We start from the raw sequence: 19,792 nt of genomic DNA, 5'->3' as shown, positions 1-19,792 counted from the left end.
TCACTTTCAGCTCAAGGGTCTGAATTTTTGAGCAGCCTATTGGATCTTTGAAACTTGTTTTTGGTACCCGGTCTGTGAATCTATGTGGGTGTTGGTGACAAGCATTTAAACCAACATTTTTGTGAATTAACTTAAAAACAAATGTATCAAGCACCTGGTCACTGCTCTTGTAAGTTTAATAAAAATGTTGTTTCCTTATTTTTAATTTCAGATGTATATTGATTCATATACCTTGGAATAAATCCTGTTAACCAGAGTCATCTTTGACTGGAGCCTTGTGTAAAAACAAATGATTCATTGACTGCAGCAATGTTGCCATCACACAGTTTGCGACCATGCACTGAAAAGATGTGACATCCAATAAGTAAGAATTTCCTGCATGATACAGATAAGGATTCTGTAATAACTAAATTCAAGACATCCTTTTTGATTTGGTTTAAACTTTTGTAAAGGAGAAAAACGATTGATTGGAGTAAATGATGAATGATATTGCCAAAGATATGATCATGGTAATTATTCTTGATTGATCACTTCTGATATTAAAGATTTATGATTTGATGATTGGGGGAAATTCAAATAATAGAAGTCCAAAGAAATCAGATCCTCATCAATAAAGTTGTCTCACAAAATCTTTAGGTTATTCTGGTGATTGTTCAAACACACTAAAGGATGTTCAGAGGGGCCACATAATGAGCTGCTCTAAATAACTTTTGCTCAGTTTTAACGTTCGATTGCTTCATTGATCATCATTCATTGTTTTTTTTTTGATCTAGAACAGACTTATTCACCAAAGGACTGTTACTGTCTAAAACAAAAGGAGCCAGAGGTTAAAATGAGTAGAAAACACTCAATAAAGCAGTTCCACCTTAAAAATGTTCTTCACCACTTTAGAGAAGCTAGTTTCTTTCTTACTAAGATACTGATGCTGAAATTACCTTCAGGGTATAAAAGTAGTCAGTTTGAAATGGTGGTTTAATGGCTTTCGTATTAACATTATACTGCGGACTAAAAAATGTGTTGCTGAAATCAATTGCATTGTGTTATAGGCTAACGTAAGTAATCATAGCTTTCACCTGAAGTCAAACACTTCTGAACCGGCCACCAGGTGGACAAGAAAGGTTTCCTACATCTTTATGCTATGGAGCAGTTGTTAGTATCTGTTGCCACCAAGGGGCAACCTCTGGTGTTTAAAAATGTAGCCAATGCAGAAGTGCAAAAAACTGCAGTTCCTCAAGTGTCCACTGGAGACTGGCTCCAAGAGACCCGGACTTCACATCCACACCCCATTCAAAAATGCCTGTTTTTATAGGAGAAATTATCATGTTTAGTGCTTGTCATAAAAAAACAACAACAACAAAAAAAAAGATTTTAGTCTGATTCGTTTTTGTCTTCATCAGCACAAACTGTAAGGTGGGTGAGTTTTTGTTATAGCTCAGCTGTTTTGATTTAATGAAGAATACGAGTTATGGACGGTTTGATGCGTGGCTGACCTGATTGACGAGCGTGATATAACAGTTTGTCAAGAGGCTTCTGTAAACGCGCCTCAACTCAAGCTTTTAGCCTGTCATTGGCTAGCTAGCTAATGTTAGCTTATTAGCACTCACTTGTGCGCTGATGATACATTTCTTGCCCTTCACTTCACTTCAGCATTACTGAATGCCACATTCAAAATACATAAATCTATCATACATCTGTTGGTTATCAGTTTAAAGGGAAGGAATCTACACTCAACATGTAAAGATCATCAAATTTAAGTCCTGGCAAGGACTTTTGAAATAGTGGCCTGTGTGCTGTATTAGGGTTACGAGTGCACAAAACTTGCAGTCCATCTTAACATCTCTGTTTTTTTTCTGTGGTTTTCAGGGGATTTAAACACGCCGTCTTATAGGAATGGAAAATTAAGAGGCCTGTGATGCAGCTTCAATGTCAAGCACCTGAAAGCTATGAATTGGGTAAAAACATCTGCAAAGTTCATTTTTCTAAAAATAAAACTTACCACTATCTTTAATCATAATAATTTATCCCTCAGCTCTATTTAAACTAATTTGTTACATCCATTATACACATGCCTTGTGTAAGAAACTGCAGTTCTTAAAAGTCAAGACGAAACAAAGAAAAGAAAGATTACAGGATGAAAAGCAACCAAAATAATAAATGCCAGTACCATGCTGAATGCGATTCCTCCAATTATATTTTCCATTACTCTTGAAATCAGAAGTGTTTTTCAATCTTGCAGCGAGTCCTCAGTTACTCTGTATAAAAAAACAAAACACAGCCACAGCATCAACTCTCAAGTAGTCAGTGCAAGGACGATATTCTTTGGATTATTTCCAGTTTGGATCTATTGTATGTAATAAACAAATCTCACCGCTGAAAACGGTAGAGTTTTACTTCATAACTGGTGCAAAAAGAAATCAGCAAACACAGCTCAACACAGTCAGCTTTAAGAGGCTTAGTCAATGCAAGTATACAGAAAGCTTCAGTCAACTCGGAGTAAGTGCTCTTGATCACTCAACTCATATTTCCACAATATTCAAGGTTTCACTCATTAGCATTCACCATGGCCTTTCTTCCAATTACAGAGAATTTTCCTCCCTGTGTGAGGGTGTTTTTAATTTTACATTTTTTAATTGAACTCCCGGAATGTTGCTCTCAGTTTCTGCAGGTAGAGGTAGAGGCAGACTAAAGAAGAAAACACAATTTCAAACCCTGAGTATAGCTCTGAATCATTATCACAACATCACAGAATAATTGCAGTTGCATAACACAAGTCACCAAGGCTAACAAACTTATTTTAGAACAGTTTGGTTACAACGCAGGATGAGGCGAACATCCAATATGCGGCTAAATCAACCAAGAGCACAAGGTAGAAATCATTTTGACAATTAAAACACATTGTTGATTTCTTTTGTGCTTTTGTTAGAATTGTTCAACAACTCCCTGTGAGCTCATCTTCCAGTATGTGATGAGAAGACTTTTTTTTTAACTCAGCAGATATACAAGTGAAGCCCCCCCCCCCCCCCTTGAACCTTGTGAAACCTTTCACACTGTCAAAATAATTTAGGGATTTGAAACAGCATGTGCTCGCATGCAAGCAATTTATAGGCACACATAACAAAAGAGGACAGGACTGTGAAAATGTTGAAGGAGTAAAACACATCCACGTATGATGCATAAACGGCTGAAACACAAAGAAAAGAATGTAGTATTGAAATGTCAAAAGCATGCTTGCAGACTTATTGTCTCTAACATCTACTTTACGCTACATTTGCACACACACAAACAGACACACACACACACACACACACAGCCTGCAGCAAGAGTCAGAGGCAGCCTTCCAGAGCCTGAATCCATGGGCTGAATAATTAGCTCGGAGCCATAAAGGGGGCTTCTCAGTCCAGCAATGCAGTCAGTGTAAAGAACAGCTCAAAGGCTCAACATATCCAATTTGCAATTCTAAAACATAAGGGAAATCACTGATTAATTAGGGATATAGCTAACCCAAGCGTCAGATACAATTACACAGCACCTAATGGCTATGCTGCCTTGGCATGTGTTCCTCCTATAAAATATTCCTTGTTGCTTTCATCAGCTATATTCAGCTACATTGTCTCTGATCAAAGGACACCAAGTATTAAACTGTTCATAGAGAGCGGCCTGTAAATATGGAGCACAATTTAACAGTTATAGTTTCATGTTAATGAGGCCTAGAATGTTCTGGACAACGGACATCGGAATGGAGAATGGCTCAGTACCGGAAAAAGCCAGAGTCTGGCATCAGGTAGGACGTGCGACAGCTGGACATGATTCATAAGCATAGAAGCATAGAAGCTTCATGTCGGCCTTGTCTGTGAAAGCACAGGCGAGGCCCTGACACATGGAAGAAGATGAAAGATGAGGGAGGTGAATAGAAGCCATCTTGCAGCTGGCCGCCACTCATCACAACCCCAGCTTGATTTAAAATGACAGTGATGGCAGGCAAAGCAATCAATGGCTTTTTCTCTGCTTTATGAGTTTTCTATTCTGAGTGCAGTAACTCCTGTCCAAGTCTTACACTGGGAGGTAGCTGCACCTTCCGCCTCCACCTTGAACCTATTGGATTTTAAATGAATAGAAAGGATAAATCCAGGGGGGTAGCCGCTGATTAGTCCCAAGATTGATGGTCTTGAGAAAGGCGCTCATTTAATTGCCATTACATCTAATGGTAGTTGTCAGGGTTCGTAGACAAATCTAGAAAAGGCTTCTTTTGTATGGAGGTATCGAAGGACTTCGAGTTGCTGTCACTGATGATTACATGTTACTGTGGTGGGAACATTAACTCTACAGCAGATAAGGGTTATCAAGAAAATGCCGAAATGCAAAGCAGACAGAGCAGAAGTATTTATTTATGTGCTGAATATTTAACAGAATCAATTGCGCCCAAGCAAACCAAAACAAAGGGCTGATAGAGGCTCAATGCTCGCTAAAGGTGAAGTTAAAAAATGCCTGTAGTTTGTCTTGCTTTTTTTTTTTTTTAAAGAAGCAGTGTTCTTAATATAATAATCTTATTTCATGTTAGCATGAAAAAAGACACTAGAAATGGAAAGGTGCAACCTATTATAAAATGTTCTTATTGCCCAAGTGAATGAATTACTTAAATCAAGAGAAGTAATTATTGTTTGAAAGAATGATCGTAGAACTCAAAATGAGAAATGGAACCCATACAGACTAAACTTTTCCACTTACACAGTTTCCTAACAGCATGCGAGCATTATATGACGCCCATGATCGCACGCTGGCTGTCCACGCTGTATCCGTTAAACATAAAATGCTTTGTTCTGTGAATTTCAGTTTCCCCTTGGAAACAGTATGACACCTGGTGCTTTTGTACTGAAGGTGGACAAACTGAAGTGTGCTCTGTATTTAGGAGCTGTTGACTCAAATCACAACAAAGAGGCTCGTCAATAAACGGCCTGCAGTGAGCTGAAAACGTTTTTCTCCGGTGTTGTTGACACAAGTCAAAGCACAACATTTAAAAAACAGATATGGATTACAACAAGCTAACAAGCTCTGTTGAGTGAGAAGAGCGAGTGTCAGTGCCGTGTAGATTCAGGCTGATTTTGTTGCTGACGCTCGCTCATGTCGCGCTGCTGTTAGGGCAGGCTGTTAGTCTTTTATTTTTTGTTTTAAAGACTGAACTAAACAATTACTTTACTGTTCATTGACTGCAGGGAATCCACATTTTCAGTCACCTCTCTTTCTGTTTTGAGCCACTGTGGCTCATACAATGGAGAAAAAGACCTTTCCACAGAAAAGGAATTCTTTTACAAAGAAACTATTACAAAAGCTGCCCTTTTGTTCTCACCTGCAAACTCCTTTTGATTGTAGTATGACGTTTTTGATACTCAAACACAGCACAAGAAGGAACACAGTGGAGTTCAGTCTACCTGTAGAAGGCAGCACTGTCAGCTCTGCCCGAGCAGGAGTTGACAGCCCTTGAAGAAAATTACAAAAGGGACCTCTGAAGGTAAAATGGAACATTTAACTGTGATGGGGAGGCTCATCTGAGCTGTAATTCAGCTTCAGGCAGGAAGGGAACGATATCCATCACTGATATAAGAAGAGTCAGAGAAGGGCTGTTGGTAGTTGAAAAAAGCCCACTTTGATTTCTATATATGGAGAGAAAAGAAGTAAAAAAATAAAGGGAAAAAAACTTTGATAAACACCACTTTCTATTGTCTTACAAGCCATACAGTTGTGCCTTTTCCCTGAGCAATTGCAGCAAAATAATTGACGATTAGCAGTTCATTTGGACTAATGAAAAGTACACTCACTTAATTTTTAACCCAATCAATGGAGGTGAAAGTGCATTGACTGCAGCTCTTCTGGATCGAGGGTACCCAGAGCTTGCAACCTGCTGATACAGCTATGTAACCATGCCATGTTGAACTGATATTGACATGTCTTTTCTTAATTATTATGCAAAGAACATCCACATGGTATCCCTGACAACAAGAAAAAAACAACAGCACTGCTAAATTAGAGTTGGCTCAGTGATGCTGAGAAATGTGGACAGGAGGATTAACTATGGAAACAGTCATCGTTATACATCAGCTGCTGCAGCATCATTTTTTTTGTTTTAATTAACTCCCCCTGCAACATTTAACAGAATGTTAGCACACATACTGTATATCACTCTTTTTTTTAAACTTGGGGGAAGGTAAAGTTTGACATTTTCATTTGCAAAAAGATTTTATCACTTTGAACGCTTAAAATATACCGAATAGCAAAAGCTGCAATTTTATAGTTGAGTGAAAAATAATTTGATACAATTTGGGACGGCTCAATGCAACAGCACCAGAGATTTTGTCTTTTCTATTCAATGCATTCCTCTTCCTTCCTTCTACTTGTTTCCTGGCAGCTTGGTCAGAGATTACTTGGTGGTATGCCGGGAGCCGCGAGGAACTCGCCTCAGGCATTGATGAACGTAGCCTGCAGAGGCCTGAATAACATTTTTCTTTTTACTCCACACCAGAATGTTTAGTTTTTCATTTTCAAACTTGTATTCTTAAACCTTGACAGATTTTAAAACATGCTTTATCAACTTCCCTAATTGGCATTTTTTTCCAATATATCAATATACAGTATGGCCATAATTACACTTGACCTAAAACAATTTTCACATGTCCTAAAGCTGATTTTCATGAATTTCATGTTAAGGTGAAATTGAAAAACTGCAGTGGCCAAGTTATCTGGTCCATTTAAACGTTTTTTCCAGGTTTCTTGGTATTCTGACTGAGAAATTTGACACTGATTCTTGGATTGTGGCTAAAAGAGGACACTTGATTTAGGTAATTGATTTTGCAGATTGAAAATACTTTTAACTATCATCGGCTAAACATTGATATGATACATCATGAAATATGTATAAAACAAGTTTGAAGATGTACCAGAAATACCAACCCCATTTTGCAATCTATCCAGTAATATGGCATGGAGATGGCAGTTAAGTTGAGAGGAATAGGCACATTTACGGTCTCGTTCCCTATGCTGACCATCAAGTGGGTTTTACCAACTGTAGTTTGGCAAGGACGTATCATCTGCCAGAATGACGCTGTACTTTCAGGATTTTAGGGACTAAATCCTAACCTTACAGACTGACTTGAGTCTCCTGAGTTTGGATTTTTCAAATTTTAACATGTTTTATTGTCATGACTTGAAATCCTGTAGTATCAGATAAGTAAAGATAGACCTGAGTAAGCTAAAGGGGATGTAACTTACTAAAAAATGTATATGAATATACTGTATAAATGAAGGCAAAATGGGTATTTGTAGGTCTGAATGAATCAGAGTGCATACACAAGAACGGCTTTGTTCTGATAACCAATTCATTTGTATGTTGTTTATTAAGCTGCGTTCCCATCACACTGATTAAAACATCTGCTCTGGTTAAACAAGTAACTTCCTCAAGCTGACGCCACCTAAACATTCTCTGACAATTTTGGCAGCATCCCATCTGCACTCTGCAGACACCATCCTGCCCTTTTTCAGCTCCCCTCGGCCTTCCAGTTAACTTTACAAACTCTGCTCACGATCCAGCCAGTACACCAACCCTTAAAATCCTTCACAACACAGATACATTTCATACAGTGCACAGAGACACTAATATTGTTGAACTGTTTTAGGAATAGTCGTTTTGGTTCAGTGTATGAGCAGGTAGGAAGAAGACGCAATGATGTGTTTCATGAATTACAGGGAGTTCAAAAATGAGGTAATAGCCTTGGAAGTGTAATGCTTGCTGGGTAATATGAAGTAAAAGTGGTTTAATAGGAACATTTGTGCAAAATCAATATGCTTTCAGCTTTATCTTTGATTCATATGCGACTTAAATATTGATTTTCATGTTTAAATAATTCCCCAAAAAGTCATATTTTTAAACCATTGGAGGATTATGTTGTTTTGAATTGTAATGAACTAGGAGAAAATGAAAGAAACCAAACTACTAACTGAGCTGATGATAGTTCCTTATGTGTACCGTTTACCGGGACTATATATCAATATTCATTCTGTCATCCTTCAACTTGTTCATCAACCAAGTATGTAAAAGAGATTTTCACCGTTTTAACTCAGCTGTTGCTTAAACCCTGAAAGTTATGGCGGGAGTCATCTGGATACAGGATGAACACAGCCGGTTCATCCTGCCATTAAGAGAAAGCTAGAAAGCAAATCAATGAAACACAAACTGTAAAATATAGGTTAATGAAGTCGTTGACACAGATGACATGTTGGTAAATGACCTTGAAAACGATCTCATACCTGGGCAACAATTCAAGAACCAAGTTCAAGATGTTGCTAATAGATTTAGAGAAATTGAACCACTATTTTCCAGTTATTACAGACTAAACAATACATTGCTGGTGAAATAATGGATACAAGGCCTTTTATGCAGTTTTCTTCCACTCTGGTATTTTGAACAACATCATATAACTGCTGGTGAAACCAGGGCATGTAAATTATCATAATTATCACAGGAAGGATACCATTATGCTTGTGTAAATAATGTTCATTAATTACGTAAATTGACAACTAAAGACACAGCTGGGGAGCCATACATGACAACAAAACGACAAAGAACAACTCTTTCCTTCATTGCTTATTTCCTTTTCTGAGCGACTAAGTGGATCCATGATCTTACAGCTGCAGCATGTGGGCTTGAAGGAGAATCAGAACTCCCAACATGTGCAAAGCTTCTTGTGCGTGTTGGACTGTGACTCAGTACTTATGAGCTTAATTCTTGTAGTACAACTTTAGCAGTTGGTAAGGGGCAGCGTGTCGAAATCTGTGGGCTTGGATGGTTGACTGCTCATGCGGGATATCACTCTATACTGCAGACTGCCACGGTTAGATTCACTCTTTCCTGCATCCAAATCTGGGAACTCCTGTTACAAGAGACTCTGCTGTTAACACTGATTCTAACTTACTCGCCTCATCTTTAAAAATATTTTTTTGTATCCATGTTTCAGGGGCAGGAAAGATGTTAAGAACGATTAGATTGTTAACCGAAATACAAACGTTAGTGTTCTAGCCCCTCTCCTCATCGCTCCACTATTTTGCTGATGTTAGCTAGCTTAGCATCAGTTGAACTTATTACCAACTTTCAGATAAATGCCACACTCGTGGTGACGATACCCACTAAGGTCGGTGCTCTGTGTGTTACTGCTCTCTGGCTGACACGACAAACTACAGGGAATGTTTGATCAAACTGCATGGATTCATCCCAGTGGCAGCAAAAAAATGACATGGCATTTCAATGACGTCCAAATTGGTCCTACACCCATTGCCTTAACTGAAAAGAAAGACATGGCATGTGTGTTTAGTAACTAGAAGCACATGTTTACTACATCAGAGGACGCTGCAATCACACTGATGCACTTCTAATCATAGATTATAGATCATATTATTTTTTGTGCTGTTAAACACGATCACCATCCAGGTGCTAATGTGTCACCATCTCTCTAACGATGCCTAGAGCTCTTCCTGCAGGTACGTTTGGCATGTTTTTGTTGTCATTTCTCTTAATAAAAGCTTGTAGTCCCAAGGTTCCCAAGGTAACAGCAGCTCCAGCTGGACAGACATGCATGGATGTAGCGACAGTGGGACGGATGAGAAACTTTCCCTCTTCTATGATTTACATTTTACTTTGTCTTCACCGAGAATCAAAGGCAATCAAATCCAAAATGAACCTGTCCCGTTGTACGCTCTAAATTATAAAAGGAAGGAATAAAGAAAGTCACGACAGGGGAATAGAAAGCTCGGAGCCGAGACTGCCACAACAGTTCCAGTTAATGATGCTATTAGTGCTTGGTAGCAGCACAATCAATCAGAGAAGTGATTAGCATGAGCATGTACAGAGAGCTGGGCCATTAGTCAGATGTGCTGTGTATAACCTTCAAGAACACTGTGCTCACGCCTGTGCAGAGAAAAAAAAAAAACAGTTTATATTGAGTTAAACACACGAATGGCCGTTAGAATGACATATTAAACAGAATCATTACATTATGTGTACACATTATGTTTAAACAGTGGACAAGTAAGAACTGTTGCAACAGTGGGGCTTTGCATCAAATATGTGTTTATCTCACTTGAGCAGCAGAAGCAATGTTCACTTTTCTCCACCTACCTCTGACTGACAGACAGCTTAATAAGAGTCTCAGTGTTGGCTCGATTCACTTTATGCTGTATAATAAAGACATTTAGTTTAGTCAGAGGATACAAGAGTCACAGCAAGAAGACGCAGATGAAGGCCAGGCGAGGGTGCTGAGGAGAGGCAGGAGAGGGGAACACAGAAGGCCGTTTGAATGCTATCAGCGAGATTGCGAGATGCAATTATTCCTTGGCTTTATTTCCTACTCAGTATGTAGTTTTAAGGCCACAGATATAACATGTTTTGTAAGGATCTATAACCCTCCTTTCAAACATATAATAAAAGGGAGCAGTGTAGATTGCGCTGAAGTGTCTGACATTTCCAAATGAAAGGTTAAATGTCAGTGAACAGTCTTCATTTTGCTCAGATGAGAATTTAATACATTTCTTGATATGCAAAGGGATCATTAAACATTGAGTTCTTCATTATTGATACAATTTTAATAATGTGGGAATTATGAGACTCGGAGTGATGAAATATGCCAAAGTAATTTGGCCATTTGATGAATTCATTTGAATCCAAAGTTCATCCTTTTTGCAATTCACACTTCCAGCTGCAGCAGTCTGCATTTAGAGCAACAGCTGCATCAACTAAGGAAAACTGCACAGAGAAAGAGAAAGGGGAAATTAAGCATTCTTGTCGAATAATCACAGACAGAGGCAGGACACCTGTTCAAACGTATATCATTTCACAATGGAGAAAGAATTGAAGAGATTTGACAAGAAAGAACCAGTGTGACTCTTTCTTTATAAACATTTCACATTTGTTTCCTCTATCATTTTGCACTCTCACTATATTTAACTGGGTATTTTTGACTGATTTGACATGTAATCACCAAATCTCCCCTGTCTACAAAATAATAATTATTGCTATTAGTTGCATCTCATATTATATAATTTTATTTGTTTGTATCATCATATTATATCCTATCCATATGTGAAAAAGTTTGTTTCCCCTAAAAATGTTTTAGAAATTTTTAGAAAATTCTAATTTTTATGGTGGCTGAGATCTAGCATGGAGGTTAACTGCTGAGTCTTTCCTTGGTGTCTTAATGAAACACTGTAAAGGGAGGTGGCCACTTGATAACCCAGATGATGTCATTGCTTTTGTTGCCCATCTGCCTGTATGTTCACAGATGAGTTGTGGAGGCCATTAGGGGCCACATGTGGTAGAGTAGATAGTATCAGCATGGTCAATAACTGGAGTTGGTAATGCTGTTTGGGTTGTGGTGGTCCCTGAGGGCCATGTTGCAGTTTGGCATTGGGATGATGTCACACTGTGTGTGTATGGGAGGTGGTTTCTCACAGTGCTCTTCCTTTTTATTAGGGCACAAGTTTCTTGTGTTTATTTAAACTGCAGATTTCAACTGTTTGTTTGTCTTTCATGACCTAAAAATAACAATAAGATAAAGAAAAGAAGAAAAAAAATCATAAAGCTAGATACTTGAAATTTGAACTTTAAATAATAAAGGATTAGCATGAAACATTGACTTTTTTTCTTTTCTTCAAATTAGTATTTATCCAATATAAATAGGGGGTTTGAGCTCCAAATGACTCATGCTAACACCAGTTGGAATATTTTTTTACTTCAGTCCAGTCCTGTACATTTTCTGTATAAGTTTCAATTTTGAGCAATGAAATATTTCCTTTCTTAAGAAGCTATTACTTTCAAATCAGCACAACATTGCCACAGAGAAACAAACAGTGTTGCTGGAGTTGGGAATTCATGCTGTCTACTGTCAACACCATCAAACGTACTGCCCAAAGCAAGCCTCAGCTTTGATCTTATTTTGGAAATTTATTTGGAAATTAATAAATTAGTTACGATGGCCTGATGGTAAAATAAGACAGACATGAAAGTCATTAATACTCTTGCAAGCCCCACTTAAAACCAAAACTATAACTCCTCCCCAAAACCAAGCATCCATGGTTGGGATATAAATGTAAGTGTGTTTAACTGAAATATCCCGGGAGAAGATATTTCTGTTTATCCTCACTACAAAAGAAGAACATTGCAGCGTCCTAATCTCTGGGACGGGCTGCAGCTTAAGTACACACCATTAAATATCCTCACACCCATCATGAGTGGGTGCTTCTGAGGGGAGAGGGAAGAAAAGAACATTATGAGACAAGGAGGAAAAAGTGTGTAAGTCATTCATTGGGAGTCCAGCTGTTCCCCTGAGGAAATGTTGACCCTTCTGGGAATCAGCTTTTAGCGGGGTGCAGGACGAAGATTGCAGCAGAACAGCGCTGTAAGTGCTGCCATGAATAAAAGATGAGTTCAAGTTATTCTTCTGGCTTGAGCTGACTGGAACAGATTTCCAATCAGCATCTTGAAAGCCGGGCATCATGTCTTTTCATTTGTAGGATCATACATGATGCCTTTATAGTTGTTTTTCAAGGCTTCCTTGGATCGGATAGACAGACTGCCATTTTAGTGTCACTAGTGAACTGTGCCAAGTTCTAGAACAGGTTAACTGTTTCCATTCCAGGTAAATGTTATGAAGAAAATAAGAACCTTTTAAAGTGCAGGATGATTAGCTTGTAAAGAAGAATACAGATTTCATGCCACAAATGGAATGAGACCATGAGTTGACAAATTCTAAGACATAGGGATACCATTTATTGTCACATTTGTTGAAACCACAAATGGTCCAACCAAAAAAAAAAAAAAAGCACCATGACCACTACAGGTAGCCTTACTTTATCACCAGTCTCTGTGCAGAAAACCCATTGTTTTGAAACCCCTAAGATATGACATTTCTCCCAACAAGTGTTCCGTCCAATTTGTGTGAGAGGGAGTTGAAATAAGTTTTAGCAACACTTCTGTTTGAACAGTGGATGTGTTTGAAGTCAAATGTTAACTCTTTCTAAAGCTCCCTTCTTCTCTGCATCCTACAGATTTCCCTCTAAAAAAGGAAAATGAGGATGTAATATATGTATTGCAGCACTATACGTATTGAGCGTAGACACAGTAAAACAGGCCAGTGATGCAAGGGTAGTAAATGCAAACTGATCCTAAACAGAAGGCAGACCAAAAATCTGTTCAACAGCTCCACCATTTTGGACAGCTGTTCTACTTCAAGTCCAGATGATCAGTGCATGATTATCTGTGCAAAATTCAAAGAACTATTGTTTCCAGTTGAACACAACTTACAGTGCAACCATTTCAACCTCTTTCTCTTTTGGTCTGAATTCTCAAATTGAATATGAACCAGCCTTATAGGTTTGAAACTTCCCCAACACAAGGACCAAGACCATGCGATCAAAAGTTGGTCTGAAAATATGAGAACTATAGCTTGGTTAATATCTAGTCTGAAAGCATATGTAGACTCAAAATGACAACATTCAGACATCTTCAAGAATTTTCTTGAAGGATTAGAGAGAGTATTGAGCACAAAGGGAATTCTGAGTCCTGTTTTTTTGCAGTATAAAGAGACCTAGTACTGGGACACAATTTACATCTGACAACGATGTTCTTGTCATCTTTCCTGTCGACAAAACTTAAGTAATGGGAATATTTCTAGAGGCTGAATGTAAACATGTATGCTTCCATCTTTTAAGCTAGCCAGGGTTGCCAGGTATGTGTGACAACAAATGACAAAACAAGCCCAATGGCCAAAAAAACCCTACTTTGGCAGCACCTAAAAAGAAGCCCAAATCCGCAGGAAAATCGCGTATCTGGCAACCAAGAAGCTCGCTACCTTCCTGCTCGTCTGAGGTGTGCAACAAAATTAATCTGGGAATTGTTGCATTTTAAATCTGAAGTGGGGAATAACAACAACAGTAAGGTAGTAACGAGTTGTTTTTTGTGTGGGTAACTGTAATGTTATTACTGGAATTTCATTGGTCATTTGTTACACCATCCCTAAAGACTTTGGTTTGGATATCCAACCAATTACAGGCACACAGGCAAATACCAGTGCCCAAGCGGATCTGGATGCTCTCTTTAACAGCCATTGGAGCTGATCAAGGAGGCAAACCAGGTAAGGGCAAGTCATAGGATACTCTGCCATTTTCATTTCAGTAAGTAGCCTATGACCATAGTACATTACCCGAAGGCTACTCTGACCTAAGCAGAGAGTGTGATATAAAACTACCCTCGACTAGAACCTGTCCTTTACACCAACAGACACATCAATAGGTCTTTCAAGTTCCGGACTGCCCAGCAGAACACTTTCCATCTTCACCCAATTGGGAAAAAAGGGAGTAAACCTGAAAGAAAAATGTGGCACTCCATGTAGGGCCAAAGCAGTCTCTTTTTTATTCTGACAGTGAAGGCACCTTGCAAACCTATGAGCTGAAGAGCTTTCTCCACACACTCCATTCAGTTTAAACAGTCCTGTTGCAGGAGGCAAGAAAAGCAGCTTGTTACAGTTTAACCAACTACACCGACTGTAGTTCACCATGCCCGTGTCACATGAGGAGCTTAAACATTAGGCTTAAAGAACATTGGATATCAAACAACTGCCTTAAACAGAGTTGACTTGACTTCTCATGATAGCAGAAGGATGGATTGAAAATTCTAATTTTGGATGATAGTCTTAATACTGCAAGCAATAGTTGCAACCATTATCACATTGATCAATGGATAAATTATTTTTACACACTAGAATTCACACTGTATTTTCCTGTGCTGCCTTACTCATCACTGTTATCAAAATCCCTCAGCATTGAAAAGTATTTTAGCAACAAGGCCATGCTTTGACTCACAAGGCAAGGACTTAAACTGAACAGTCATAAGAAGACAGACAAATATGCAAAGTACCAGAAAAACAATTCTGATGTGTGATTTTTGGATGAGTGGCAGTGAAAAACACTGGTCATTATCTCCTCAGAGAGAAGACAGAACAATCAGCAGAGAAAAACAGCACGCAAAACTGAGGATAACACTTGAGTATCACATCTGTGAATCGACAAACAAAAAGTAGGCGCTGTGAGAGATGTGTTAGAATACATAACATGTTTTTTTAGTGTAATTACATTTTCCTGTGTATGCCCCGCCAGCCTTTTTCCTATGTTGTTCCTCCTATGTTGCTTGCACTCTTATACATACAGTAGATTGGGTATGAATTGTAAAGGTCAGACATGTTGGCACAGGGCAAAGCAGTAATGAGATTTGTTGAAGGTTACCTACATTATATCTATACCAGCACATGACCTTTTTAAGTTGAAAACAGAAACGTAGAACCGTTGCAGTGGAAAAAAACATGTGAACTTTCAGTTGTTTACCCTCCACTTCCAGTGACATTTGATTGAATCTGCATTGTGATCTGCCGTGTATAATTACAGCAAGCTTGAAAACGTGGTTTCAATTTGGAGCAAAGTTAATTAATCACAGATACAGCTGGGACACTAAAGTCTCATTGCCTTTGGGAGATAATGGGCGAGCTAGGTGTGGGACTTATGTTTAGCAATAAACTGGTGTTCTCAACAAAACAGGGGTGTGCAGGTACATTCATCTGGGGATTGGAAATAAGAATGAGTCCCAGCTTTTGGTGCAGCAAAGAAAGAGGGCAGGCAGCAAGTACCTGTCAAAAGATGTTATGTTTAAAGATTTACTTTTTGTGCTTTTAAGCCTTTATTGGAAAGGAAAGTTGGAAGAGTAGAAAATCAAAAAGAGAGGGTGAGGAATGATATGGGAGAATAAAGTTGAAGGTTAGTCCCAAACATGGGCCACCCACTTGGAGGACTACATCAGGTGCGACCTGACTGCTCGGCCAATTAGAGCCGAAGGTCTGTTAAATGTTTATAGAAAGACCAACTCAAAGAATCATCAAAAATTATAAAAAAAAAAAAAAAACACTACTAAAGTTATTGAATTCAACCAAATATGTTGATTTTCACTCACCCCCTTGAATGTTAACAACGTAGTGAGGCATAGATTTATGTCATTTAAATCTTTAGAATGATGCACAGGAGAGTAACGCGTTTCAATCTGGGAACATGTTACTGAATAAGCTTTCCAAAAACAAAAACATCTTTAACATTTAACAACAGAAATCAGATACGGGGCTCAGAGAAAACTGTTTTAGCTGCTGACTTTTAACGGAAGGGTGCAAGTGACAAACAACCTGATTTCTGAACCAATGCAGCAGTGATGATGTCGTTACAGAAGAATATTGGTGGAATTTTTCTTCTTTTCTTGGTATTAAAAATATCGGTTGAATTTGTAGATTTGTGTGCATGCATGTTTTATAAAACGTGTTGTAAATAACTTGCATTAATTTTCGAAAACAACAATTATTTTGAATAGAAGTAGTTACCAGATTCAGATGTAATCAACAAATATGCTTTCTAAATTGAGAAATGCATCAAGCATAGCTAATGTCAAACAAGGGGAACTTATTAAAACAATGAAAGCTTTTATTATCGTTTGCTGTCAGCTAAGTTGCATATTTAACCTTTTGTAAAATGTAGCAAACTCTCTCCATAATTTCTAATAAAATCATGAACAATGTTTCAATTATTCACAGAAGCAGACAGCTGATTCTTGGCAGTGTTGGGCAAAGAAAAGAAAAAAAAAAAACAGTTCTATAAACTCCCAACTTTGACGATGACTTTGTGTTTGTCTATTATATTGATCAGTTTCCTTTTTTTCTCAATTTCTTCCAGGCAATAACTTTATAGTCCATGCCCTGAACTAAAAACCCTCCCACAAACCTCAAAAATACCCCTGGAATGGATTGCTGTAATAATTTAATTGACACTTATTGTTTGCAGCGGAGTTGCTGCCAGGCTTGGCTGCAGCTGATGCTGACTTAACAGTAAGCAACTTAATCAATCATTGATCTTGAAGCTAGCTCCATTGTAAAAATGTACTCATTGGACTATAAACTCTTAAGATAAGAAATGGGAAGATGAGAAGAAGGGGAAATTTAAGGGGAACAGAGTTGCACTGCAAAAAAGCCAACTTGTATTTTTTGGCCTAAAACAGTAATTTATGTTGGTAAAATGTAAAATGAGGGAAAGTCAACTTTCCGAGTTAGCACTCTTCACTTGAAGTCTCATTGTGGCTGTGCTGCCTCGAGCAGGTACGTTTTAACCAACCTTTAATTAAATTAAGGTAAAATGATACGGGAATTTTATTCTGAGTTGTGTTGTGCAGTATGTTGTACGTCGTTTAATGGAGAAAGCGACCTACACATTTTCAACATTTAAACACAAACAAGTTTTCAGTCATTAGCGAAAGCTAGCAGCGCTGCATCAGTTAGCCGCTAGGGCAAATACCGTTCAAACAGGACAGGCATGTTATCTTCTGACTAGTTGTGTTAATTCATGCTCGCTAACTTGTTACAGCTACAAGAGTAGAATACAAGTATACAATGTAGCACAAGTTGACTGCTGGGACTGGGACAATTGGGTCTCACCAGTTTGCATTTACTTGGCCCTGTTGAAAGGGATTTGATGCTGGTACGGTTTAAATAAAACAAATGTTTTGAATGTTTATACATTTGATTAGAAGTTATTGGTTACATTATATTACTTATATTACATTATAAACTATTACAGTGTGCAATTTTAAATTCCTCTTAAATTATTCTGCTATACTAACTTAACCAAATTTAAGTGGATTCTGTGTAAGAATTCAGAGTTATTACAATGTAAAATTATAAGTCAGTACAATTTATAGGAGAGTTAGCAGAAGTAAGGATTAAAAGTTATTACAATGTAAAATTATAAGTTAGCACAACTTACAGTTGAGTTGACAAAAATCAGAATTCAGAGTTGAGCAACCTCAAAAGCAAAACTTAAAATCTTTAGTTTAATTGCCCAACTTAAAATTTTATCGAAGTTTGTTGCCTTGAAATTTTGAGTTCACCCAACTTTTCTTTTTTGGCAGTGTGGTGGACACCCTCCTCTTCTACGCATCAATGTGGGGAACTCAGGTCTTGGCATGTTGTGAAGAAACCGAAGTGCCATTTCTGGAAATGGCAGAACTTGAAAAGAAAACGGCCAAAGAACTTTAAGCCCCACTTTGGCACTTTCATCACTGTCCAAAAGACCATCAAGAAAAAGAACCCTTCCAAGTCAATTTGAGAACATATGGTGGGATTTGAGGCATTCAAGTATGAAAGTAGACAAAGACGGATTTTCTGCGTGCAAATTTTGTATTTCAACGTATTCTTCAGGCTGGTGTAATTACAGACCAAATATAATTATGAGCCAAAGAGAAAACACAACACCCCGATGATATAGTGTACGTGAAACCACACACCGTGTAAATGAACACAGGCTTTTAATTTAATCAGTCTCACTCATGCACACTTTGCTTGCTTGCTGGAGCCTTGCAGAGCTCAAGTGTGGGTGTGTTTGTTTCACACCCTAAAGGGTAGCCACCAAACTCATTAACACACACACACACAGAACAAAAACATTTCTCTTAATCTACAGCAGCGGTAATCAAAGCAAAGCATGCAAACAAAATACCACTATATTGCTTTTACTACATCCTGCTCTGTTCTATAGTTTGGACCACAGTGACCCTCAGATTTGCTTCACTTTTCTCATTTCACTTTGGCAAATTATGGAAAATTAAAACAGTAGTACATGGAGTGAAAACTAAACACAGAAGTTCAGAAAAATAAAACATGGTGGAAGCCTCATTTTTATACAGATACAGATCCAGAAATTCAAACCAAAACAAGCTCTTAGCATAAGCCTACGGCTTTAATTAATGCAAAAACCCCAAACCCCCCAAACCCCAATCTCTAGGAGCACTTGATATGCACAGATTAGTGATAAGGATCAGAAAAATGGGTCAGTTGGACTGTGAGACGAACTGCAAGTGAACCGATGCATCAAGTGAAAAATCTTGGAATCAAATTCCCTGTGTTTAGACTGATTGATGTTGCCAGTTTCCACCCACAAAGATTTATTATTTATTAGAAGGCTCTGCAGCACCGAAAGCGTTTCACACCTCTAACACGCATCAGAGATGGGCTGTGATGTCGACTTCAATAAATGTCAAGCAGTCCAGGAAAGATGGGAGCTAATAATTGCATTTCTCAGTCCATATCATATATCATATAAACATTGCTTTTATTCTAGAAGAGTATCCTAGTAATTAAAATGATGTGTTCATGTATTTTTCAACAAATAAACTACTTTCATAAGGGAAAAAAGATAGCAAAAAAATAATCTTGTAATAGTTTAATTAAACCAAATATACAGATTTGGAGGAACATTGGCATGTTTCAAGGTAAGCTCAAGAAGAAAGTGAAAATCAACAGTGATAAACATATTCTCTTTTAACTTAAAAAACAGGATCTTATTCCTCAAATGTACCAACCTTATATGACTTGCCCTAATTTCATATGAAATATCCAGAGAGATATGTGCCGTGATTAATAACATTTCGGCTGCCTATTCTTTCAAATCAGCCGGCAAACAGTACTACATGCATTTGAAAGCCAAAAGTCACAAAGAAAACGTGTCATCGAAAACATTACATGGCCAGGCCTGACAAAATGGAAATGCTGAGTAATCACATTGACACTCAATCTAAATGGAGTTCATGAGATTTTCTTTCATTTATCCTTTATTAAAGGAGGAGTCTCTTTTTCCAATGATTCTCTTCAGCAATACAAGGAAATAAGCATTCATAAAA

General features: G+C 38.0%; 1 protein-coding gene across 1 annotated transcript in view; it reads right to left on the bottom strand.

Moving 5' to 3' along the window:
• asic2 (acid-sensing (proton-gated) ion channel 2) overlaps positions 1 to 19,792 on the bottom strand; it is a 309,103-nt gene that overhangs the window by 107,943 nt on the left and 181,368 nt on the right. The window lies entirely within an intron of this gene.

Source organism: Labrus bergylta, chromosome 16 (assembly GCF_963930695.1).
Source record: "Labrus bergylta chromosome 16, fLabBer1.1, whole genome shotgun sequence".
Classification (NCBI taxonomy): domain Eukaryota; kingdom Metazoa; phylum Chordata; class Actinopteri; order Labriformes; family Labridae; genus Labrus; species Labrus bergylta.
Note: the sequence above shows the minus strand (reverse complement) of the source record. Positions and strands in the feature narration are given on the sequence as shown.